The sequence below is a fragment of the Alexandromys fortis genome, unplaced genomic scaffold (genome assembly GCF_014885135.2).
Source record: "Alexandromys fortis isolate MF-2015 unplaced genomic scaffold, M_Fortis_MF-2015_v1.1 scaffold_150, whole genome shotgun sequence".
NCBI lineage: Eukaryota > Metazoa > Chordata > Mammalia > Rodentia > Cricetidae > Alexandromys > Alexandromys fortis.
This window is the reverse complement of record NW_026068027.1, coordinates 4,094,620-4,105,634: the sequence shown is the minus strand read 5'-3', so window position 1 is coordinate 4,105,634 and position 11,015 is coordinate 4,094,620.

Genomic DNA, 11,015 nt, shown 5'->3' with positions numbered 1-11,015 from the left:
GACCGCCGGGACTCTCGGAGAGGCGGGGGCGGAGGCGGGGAGCGGGCCCAGCAGGCAGAAGAAGAAGCTGGCAGCGGGGAAACCAGGACTGGATTCAAGGGGGAGAGGAGGCTAGAACAGAGGAGAAAGCCTGGCTAGCTGGATCAGCAGGACCGAAAGGAGGGGGAACTAAGAGCTCAGTGGGGCGGGCAGGGTGTAAGTAACCTGAAGGGCTAGGTGGTCTTGGTCTCAGTGTAGACCACACCTTCCTGCCTCCGAGCACCTTGCTCATTTCTGCCCCAAGTCTGCACAGTGCCTAAAGGAGGAAGCGGCGTGCCAATTTTCCCGCTCTCTGCGCTGCCGGCCACTTTGTATCTCCTCCCTTTAACGCCCTGAGAACTCAAAAGGAGTGATTTAAAAGAAAGAATAAAAGAGAACCAGAAGGTGATCGGGATGATGTGTCTCCATTGGTAGCGATCTTGCCTTGCATGCATTAAGTCCTGGGCTCCATCCCCAGCACCAAAATAAATAAATGAATAAATAGATAAATTTAAATACCCAAAGTTCAGAAAGAGCAATCCCGAACAAATATTGCCTATTTACACATCCAACACTGTGTCTTCTCTCCCCGGTGGGATCTCAGTTTCCAGTAGCTGGGAAGGCTCCCCGGATACAATTGCTGAGAAGAGAGCCTAGGAAAGGGGGCTGCACTGACTAGCTCTGGAGTTAGGGGAGGCCAGAGCCAAGGCATGAAGTAGATCTGGAGACTGCCAGGTGGGGGTGGTTCAGAGAGTACCCTTTGCTTACTTAGCCAGGATCATCTTCGGTACTCTCAAAGATTTTTACCTAGCATAGATGAAATGCTGGGTTCCTCCCCAACACCCCATAAAACTAGACATGGTGGCCCACGTGTGTGTTTCCAGGTCTGAGATAGAGCAGAAGAATCAGGAGTTCAAGGTCATCCTCAACTACTTAGCAAGTTTGAGGCCATCTTGGGTTACACGAGACCCTGCCACAAAAACAAACAAGTTAGGGCAGGAGTTGAAATAACAGGGAACTATGTTTAGCAAAGAAGGGAAAAGGGTCTTTAGAGGTGTGGAGTGCATACAAAACAGACTCCAGCTAGGCCTGGCCTCACAGGCCAGCTCCTCCATAAGCCACTCAGGAAGCTGAACCGGGAGCATTCTAAGTTCAAGGCCAGCCTGGACAGTTCCATGGGCTGATTCTGCCCAGAGGCTGGACCTCCAGATAGGACCCCTGTTTTTAGGGGTAGGGGAGGAAAAAACTACTATATAATTTGAGACTCAGAAAGGTTCCACTCCCAGCCCAAAGGCTTGCTGGTGCCTTACTCCCTGTCTCATAGATTGTATGTCTCTGGCCCCGATGTCACCTCCTCAAAGTTGCTGCCACAATTGTCTGCCTGGGGGCGGGGAGACACCATCATGTTGGTGGCCACAGCCTTGCCCTTAAATCTGCCTCTTAGGAGAAAAATCTGGAGCTATAGAGATGGCTTAGTGGTTCACCCGCTAATTTTATAAAGGACCCAGATTCAGTTCCCAGCACAAGCCTGGCAGCTCACAACCATCTGTCACTCCAGTTCTAGGGAATCTGGCGCCGTCTTCTGACTTCTGCTGGTACCAGGCATGCAAGTGCTACACAGATGTACACGTAAACAAAACACTCATAAAGTAAAATAAATCTTACTCAGAAAGTAAATAAAAAACCAAAAAAAAATTCTACTTTTATTTTTCAAGACAGTGTTTTTCTGTATAGCCCTGGCTGTCCTGGAACTCTCTCTCTCTGTAGATCAGACTGGCCTTGAACTCACAGAGATCCTCCTGCCTCTTCCTCCCAAGTGCTGGGATTAACAGAATGCACCATAACCTGTGAAAAATGAAATTTCAAAGAAGAACCTGCCTCAGCTATGCCTACTTTGTCTGGCTTCTTAGAGAATGGTCTAGACAAATCCAAGACGCACATATAATTTGGAACTTATGACTTATGCAATCTTACTACCCCTCACCCTGGCTCAGACAACCTTTGCCCAAATGTCCAGAAGGCAGAGCAGGTGGAAGTGTGGGACCCCACAGCCCCAGCTTCATCACACAGCCTGTGGCAGCTGAGGCCAGTCAGCTCACCTCTCTGTGCTGGGGATAATGCTCTTCTACACTGTAAAAACTTGTTCATTTGTGTTGGTTTAATAAAACACTTATTGGCCAGTAGCCAGGCAGGAAGTATAGGTGGGGCAACCAGACTAGGAGAATTCTTGGAAGAGGAAAGGCAGAGACGCAGTCACAAGCCAGATGCAGAGGAAGCAAGATGAGAAAGGCTTACTGAGAAAAGGTACCAAGCCACGTGGCTAACCATAGATAAGAATTATGGGTTAATTTAAGTTGTAAGAGCAAATTAGCAGTAAGCCTGAGCAATAGGCCGAACAGTTTATAGTTAATATGAGCCTCTGTATGTTTCTTTGAGACTGAATGGCTGCAGGACTGGGTGGGATAGAAACTTCCATCTACAACTCTGAGCTTCACACTGATCTGGACAAAGTGACCAGCACTTACTTTAAGGAAATTTTGTGTTGAGAGATTGTGTGTGCAGCTTAGCCTAGTGCTGGCTCGGAGTGCAGATTCTGTTAAAGAAGCTGGTGTTTATCTACTCAGTCTACACCTCAGTCTCCCAGGGGACACCTGCTCATAGCATGGTGGCTGTCATCTGAGCCAGGTTCCTTCTCAGGCCTGCAGTCAGGGGTCTGCTCCTCTAAATCTTTACCCTTTAGCAAGTACTAGGGAGTATATCCCTAGTCTTGAAAAAACAAAACAAAACGACAACAACAAAAAAGCACTGGTTCTTTTCTTTTTCTTTTTTTTTTTTTTTTTTTTTTTTTTTTTTTTTTTTTTTGAGACAAGGTTTCTCTATGCAACAGTCCTAGCTGTCCTGGAACTAGCTCTGTAGACCAGGCTGGCCTTGAACTCACAGAGATCCGCCTGCCTCTACCTTCCGTGTGCCAGGATTAAAGGCGTGTGCCACCACTGCCCAGCAAAGCACTGGTTCTAAATCGGCCTTCATAAACCTCATGGTATGGGGGAGCCCACTGTGTCCCCTGGTGCCAAGGCCACTCACTTGGGGCAGAGGGGAATTGACTGCTTCAAAGATGCAGTCTGTGCTCGCTCACATCCAGGTCCAGCAGTCGTCTGGGTAAAAGGGGGAGCTGGGGAACTGCCAGGTTCTGATGGGAGCGATTATAGCCAGTTTCCTAGTCTTCCCCGGGGAAAGCGAATGTGGAGGCTGGCCTGAGATCCCTTCTTAAGCCAGTGAAGTGGATGAAGAGATAAAGGCAGCTGAAAAGAGCTGAAAACAGCAAAAGCAGTGGGACTCCTGAGCACACTGGAGAACCCAGCCCCCCGTCACCGGTCCCCCGGCTGCAGAGCCAACAGTCAGGATGACCCTTCATTCACCAGGGCCAGATCATTTTATTTAACTATCTTTTGACGTCTACTATCATCCAATGGGATGAACTTCCCTTTTATTTCATCATTATTGACTTATGTATACAGGTGTTTTGTCTGCATGTATCTCAGCACCACCTGTGTGCCTGGTGCCCGCAGAGGCCAGAAGAGTTAGAGCTGGTCGTGAGCCATGGCTTGGATGATGGGAATCGAGCGTGGAAACAGCCGCCAGCATTCTTAACTAATGAACCGTCTCTCCAGCTGCTACACAGAGTTAATTTTTTGTAAGAGGTTCTTTATCTGAATTTCCTGTAGATCCCAAACTCCGAGTAACAAGAACACCAGTAATCAGGCTAAGTCAGCATAACTATGGGATAAGTTAGTGGCCAGAGGACTGGGGGCATCTCTCCTCTCTTTGGATTGGATAATTTCCAGCGTTCTCTAACCTCCCCCCCCCCCCCCGGCACAGGGTTGGGGATGGGGATGAGTTAACTACAAACATCTCAGAAGGATCTAGAAAAGGAAAGAAATAGTCACAGAGCCCCTTACAGGCACCTGGAGTGGGGGTAGGGGTCTGTGCTGGGCGCCTTCCACATAGCACCTGGAAACGGAATACACAAACTCAACCTACCCAACTCATATTACTATTGAAGAAGTGCAGACTAACTAGGGTTCTGCCTGTCAGCCTGGCTCCCATTCTCTTCATAAACTCGGATGTCAGCAGCTCAGAGACATTGGAGGAAGGGTCAGTTAAATCTTAAAAAAAAAAAAAGAAAGAAAAAGACTTGAGTCATTCCCAGTGTGCCCTCCGTCTCTGTTCCCTGCTTGTGAGCTCTCTAATGTCCTTGCTGCTATGTCTTTGCTATGCCATCATGGACTCTAGCCCTCTGAAACCATAAACCCAATTAAATACTTTTTGTTGTTGTTGTTGTTTGAGACAGGATTTTCCTATGTAGCTCTGGCCATCCTGGAACTCTCTCTGTACACCAGGTTGGCCTCGAACTCTGAGATCTGCCAGTCTCTGTCTGCCTCTTGAGGGCTGGGATTAAAGGTGTGAGTCACACCACCCTGTTAAACACTTTCTTTTATGAAAGTCATGGTGTTTCGTCACAGCAAGAGAAAGGTAACTAAGACACCCACCCACTTTGGACAGCCTCATTCCCTGGGCTGGTATCCCGGGCTGCACGAGGAAGAGAATGTAGGCTGAGCACAAGCATTCACTATTCTCTTTCCTGGCCGCAGATGCAGTGTGGCCTGAAGCCTCAAGCTCCTCACCCTGCGACTTCTCTACCATGGTGGACTGTAGCCTCAAACTGTGGGGCAAAATAAAACCTTTTCCTGTAAGCCGCTTTTGCTGGGGTATTCTACCACAGTGAGCATATTCTAAAGGCAGAGCATCTAGGTTCAAATCCTGCCTCTACCACGTAGAAGCTGATTGATTAGCTATAGTCCTCTGGAGGACCAGAATCAATAGAATGAATCCGTAGTAAAAGGGGATTAGTTAGACTGGCTTCCAAGGTACAGTCTGGGTAGTCCAACAACACGTGTATTCAAGCTGGAGAGGATGAGAACCTCTCTCTGCTCAGTCCATGAAGCTGGATACCTCAGCATTCAGTCTGGAACTGAAGACTGAAGGATTCCCAGAGAGCCACGTGGTCTTCAGTTAACACTGAGTGGAAGAGGGTTGGTTCTGTTCTCAGTGAGGAGCAGCAGTGGTGGTGGCGGCAGCCTCATCCAAACTCACGGTGAGGACAGGCAGACAAGCAGTCAAAAAGCCAGGGTTCCCCTTGGACTTTCTATCTGTGCTGCCACTGGCAGGCACCACCCACATTTAGGGCGGGTCTTCCCATTGTAAATAACCTAATCAAGAAAAGCCTTCCGGACTAGCCCAGAGTGGTCCTGCATCTTGTCAAGTTGACACAAACCATCACAGACGCCAAGTGTGAGGTGACGGTTGGTCTTAGCTGTCAGCTTTCCTGGAGCTATTTAGGATCTCTAGATGTGACTGTGGCGGCATCTCCAGAGAGAACTGACATGCTGGGCAGTGTCTGAGAGTGAGAGGGTTTCCCTCTAATTCGGATGGCACCAGACAACGGGCTGGGGTCGTGAATGGAAAAGTAAGAGGAAGCCAGCAGACGCATGCAAGCTGCAGTCTTCCTGAGCCCATATGTCTCTTGCTGCTGCCGTGGCCCACAAACATCTAACTTCTGGGCCTTATGATGTGACCTCAAAACCAGTGACTCTTCAGGAGCTCTCAGGCCCTGCTCTTCCTTTCTTCTCTTAAAGAAAATGAACCCATTCTTATTTGTTCATTTCTTGCATCTGGATTATTCTTCAATGACATCGTTGGCCTGAGATTTTTCACCATCATCCTTAACCACTACACAACTGTAACCAACCATTTTACAGGGTTTTCATTCTCCACCAACTTTGCAGAGGCCTCTTTATTGCCCTAGTTTTTTGTTGTCAACATTTAGGTCAATTTGGGGCTCAGCACACATGACCTTCACTAATTTTGACATGCATAGTGTATTAGTTCTAAAGGAACAGAACTGATAGAAGGAGCACACACACACACACACACACACACAGGATTCACTAGAGTGGCTTACAGGCTGTGGTCCAGGTAGTACAGCGATGGCTGTCTACCAAGAATCCCATAGCTGTTTAGTCCACAAGGCTGGATGTCTCAGCTGGTCTTCAGTAGATGCCAGAATCCCAAAGAAGCAGACTCTAATGCAAGTGAAGGGATGGATTTGCAAGCGAGAGTGAGGGGAAGCAGGCAAACAGCAAAATCTCCCTTCCCCCACGTCCTGTATAGGCTGCCCCTGTAAGAGGCGACCCAGATTAAAGGTGGATCTTCCCACCTCAAAAGATCGGGATTAAATGTGGGTATTCCCACTTCCAACGATTTAAGAAAAACTCCTCACAGGTGTACTCAGCTGATGGGTTTTAGTTAATTTCAGATGTAGTCGAGTTGACAACCAAGAACAGCCACCACACATAGGCTCATCAATGCAAGCACACAAAGACGAGCTTGGCACAAAAATCCTAAAATCAGACACTTCGACAGCAAACATAGGCTTAATATCTGATTTAATATAGAGCCCGATCTGCTGGCTGATGAGCCTCCCGTCTATCTACTGACTAAGCTGTGCAACCTGCAGCTTTTGCTGGGGAGGAAACAGAGCAGGAGGAGCAAAGGAAGAAACAGACTCTTGGGTAAAAGGAACGTGCCCTGCCCTCCAAAGAGAACACTGTGGCTCTGCAGGAAGCGTTGGTAGTTAGGGTGGAGGGAGGTGGGAGGGCGTCAAGCTAGACGCCTATCCTCCAAGAGAAAAATGGCACAGCTTTGGAAGCGAGAGCTGAAGGAACCTGGAAGCAAATGTGCCAAACCTCTGTCAACTTCCTAGCCGTTCACACTGTGTGCTGTCTTCTCACCTCTGGGCCCCAGGCAGAGAAACAGGCACCCTAACATGACCTGCCTCAGCAGAGCAGGAAGCCCTGGGAAATGACAGAATCATGCTAAACACACACACACACACACACACACACACACACAATTTTAGCTCGTGTGTTTTAAAATTCCTCCCTGAAGGCAGCATCGGGTTGCTACAGCAACCCTGGCTCTGTAGGGTGTCCGGGTTGCCACATGCCCCCTGCACCTGCAGTCCAGGGGTGTTCCTCAGCAGCTCTGGGGGCTGCCAGAGTGGACCTCTGACACGGTGCTCCAGCAGTCACATCTGTTCACTGCCAATGCCTGACAGCAGCCTTGTCCCAGATTGACAATTTCATGGAAAATACGGGCTCATCAGACAGGGTGGCACAAGCCTATACGGAGCACTGCGGAGGTAGAGACAGGGGATGACTTGAGTCCAGGTGTTCAAGACCAGCCTAGACAGCATCCTGAAGCCCATCCCCCAACATAAAATAAAAGTAAACTACAGGCTCATTGCCCACCATGTAGGATTTCTTGGGTTCGATCCCAACATTGATGTAGGGGGTTGGATGGGGTGGGGTGGTCGTGGGGTGGTCGTGGGAGCCAGGTGTGGTGGTATATACTTGCAATCCCTGCACTTGAGAGGTGATGGCAGGCAGCTCAGGAATTCAAGCTCATCCTCCCTTAAAGCAAGCTTGAAGCTAGCCTGGGCTACAAGACCCTATCTCAACAAAAACAAAATGGAAGTGTTGAAAGCCTTGCCTCGCACGCACAAAAGCCCTGACTGAGTTCTACTTTCAGCAATGCAAGAATAGTTTCATTGTTTTAAATATTTTATTTATATGTATGAATATTTTGCCTGCATCTATGTCTGTGCATGACACGTGTACCTGGAGGTCTGAGCAAAAAATAGTAGTTTTCAAAAGGCTTACATCCTATTCAAATTGATATATGGCCTTTTTGCTTGTTTTGTTGGTGTTTGTTTGTAACGACTTTTTGGAAATCTAATAGAATTGGCTGTTCCAGAGGGCTTTTGTTTTATTGCCTCATCAAAACACACGCAGTCACATTCCCATCTCGTTTGATATTGAGCAAATGAAGGCAGTTGGTTTTGACTCTAGTCTCCACTTCGCATTTGGCTAAAGCCCCTGGGGACAGGACCGGACCTGCTGCTGAGTGGCGGTGCCCTCCTCCCCACAGAGCCATATACACAATGTCAGTACACATGCCAGGGTTCTGTACCCAGTCAGGAGTCATATATCATGTCCTTACAAAACCTGGGCAAGTAAGAGAAGAAAGGACCACTGTTCACAGTCCCTGGGACTGTGCAGAAGGATCTGAGCTAGAGTCCTGGCGCCCTCGCGTGGCCACTCTTGTTGTTGCCCTTCTGGTCTCTTGAATACCTGCTGCTCGCCACACAAGGTCAACCTGCCGGGCCCAAGGAACAGCTAGCTCCTTGACTGCAGCAGCGCTTGGAGGAAGATGATGATGATGCCTGGCCAAGTGGCAGGAATGATGGTTCTGAAAGGAATAACTGAATGGCTTCTGCCTTTGTGCCTTATTTGTAAAAAATGGGATAGGTAAGCATTGCCTCTGTTGCCAGGCAGTGGTGACACATGCCTTTGATCCTAGTACTTGGGAGGCAGAGGCAGGCAGATCTTTGTGAGTTCAAGGCCAGCCTGGTCTATAGAGTGAGTTCCAGGACAGCCAGGGCTACCCAGAGAAACCCTGTCTCAACTCAGCAGGGACCTGTGTTTTCCATGCAAGCCTGGCAACCTGATTTCAATCCCCAGAACCCACATGTAGGTGGGAGAGAACCCAACTCCACAGAGCTGTCTTCTGAACTGCACACATACCTCCACACACACTACACACATAGTAAATACAATTTCACAAAATTTGGAGTCAGGTGTGGTGGCTTCTGCCTATCATACCAGCACTGGGAATGTGGGGACAGGAGGATTCTAGGGTTCACTGGCAGCCAGACTAGCCACGTCTGTAAGCTCCTAACTCAGTAAGAGACCCTGCAACACACAATAAGGTGGTGCGGAGGTTAAGAGCGCTGCTGCTCTTCCAGGCGACCCACAAGGAGATTAACATCTGCGATTCCAGTTCCAGGGGAATCTGCTGTCTTCTTCTGACCTCAGCAGGAACCAAACACAAATACAGTATGCGCTGCACAGATATGCTGCAAGCGAAACAACCATATACATAAATAAAATTTAAACATTAGATAAACTAAAATAAGGTGGAGAATGATTGAGGAAGACACCAGGCACTGACTTTTGGCTCCAAATGCATGTGCACATAGGTGTGTATGCACGCTCATATGCCTCCACACACACACACAAAGAGAGAGAGAGACAGAGATACACAGAGAAACAAAACAAAAGAAATAATCACCGTCCAGATGTCAAAGCACATTCATCTAATCCTAGAATTTGGGATGTTGAGACTGAAGAATTGCTGAATTCACAGCCACACTAAGTCCCAAAGCAAGATTCCGGCTAAAAAAAAATAAGTAACTGTGCTAGGGACATAGTTCAGTTGGTAGGGGGCTTGCCTAGAATGCACGAAGGCCTGGGTTCGAGCCTCAACATGGTATAAGTCAGATGTGGTAGATTATGTCTGTCATCAACACAGAAGGTGGAGAGTCAGAGCCAACCCTGACTACCTAGCAAGCTTGAGACCAGCCTGGGATACGTGAAACTAAATATATTTTGGGGGTGTGGGGTTCAATGCAGGGTTTCTCTGTGTAACCCTGGCTCTCCTGGAACTCACTCTGTAGACCAGGCTGGCCTCAAACTCAGAGATCTTCCCGCCTCTGCCTCCCGAGCACTGGGAATAAAAGTGAGCGCCACCACAACCCAAAACAATAATTTTAAAAAAGTAAATTAAAAGCTAGAAGGTGGTGGTGCATCATGCCTTTAATCCCAGTGTGAGTCAGAGACAGGCAGATCTGTGAGTTTGAGGCCATCTTGGTCTACAGAACAAGTTCCAGAACAGCCAGGATCACACAAAGAAACCCTTTCTCAAAAACAAACAAAAAGTACATTAAAAGGCAAAACAAAGGGCTGGAGAGATGGCTCAGAGGTTAAGAGCATTGACTGTTCTTCTAGAGGTCCTGAGTTCAATTCCCAGGAACCACATGGTGGCTCACAACCATCTGTAATGAGATCTGGCGCCCTGCAGGCATACATGCAGGCAGAATGTTGTATACATAATAAATAAATAAAATCTTTTTTTTTAAAAAGCAAACAATATGGCAAGAAGTGTTGTTCAGTGGTAGACTACTTGCCTAGCACACTCACGGTTCCCTCCCCTGCTAAATAAACCACAGCAGTAACAGCTCAGTGCCATCCAGGTGCCGGGCACTGGAGTTGTGTTGCTTGGTTCTGGTCCAACAGGCGCTCTACCACTACTCTTGCTAAGCAGAACGTGATTCTTTAATATTATTTTGTTTTTGTTTTTGTTTTTTTTTGAGACAGGGGTTCTCTGTGTAGCCCTAGATGTTTTCGAACTCACAGAGATCCGCCTGCCTCTGCCTCACGAATGCTGGGATTAAAGGCGTGCGCCACCGCTGCCCAGCTGACTCTTTAACATTTGAAAAATTATTACAGTTATATATTTTAAGGGTGTGAGGGCACATGTACCACAGAGCAGGGGGTCGGCGGCCTCCTTTCACCACATGGCCCGCCCCACGCAGGCCGGAAGTCAGATTGTGCGCAAGCTCCTTGACCCACCCAGTCGTCTCTCTGACCCCACAGCCTGAATCACTGTACTCTGTCCCTGCCTGGGTGAGCGGGCCTGGGTGACCACACCACGGTAGCCATGGGCGCATTCTGGAAAGTTCCATCCTCTCCCTCCGTGCAATGTGCATATCCAAGCACAAGGATGATGGGACAAACTTCCATATTCTCTTTTCTTAATTTATTTATCTTTATTTTATGTGCATTAGTGTTTTTCTTGCATATATGTCAGTGTGAGGGTGTTGGGTCCCCTGGAACTGGAGTTATAGGCAGTTGTGAGCTGCCATGTGGTTGGTGGGAATTGAACTCAGGAACTGTGGAAGAACAACCAGTGCTCTTAACCGCTGAGCCATCTTTCCAGCCCCCCAAACTCCCATATTCTCAAGCACAGCCCTGAGC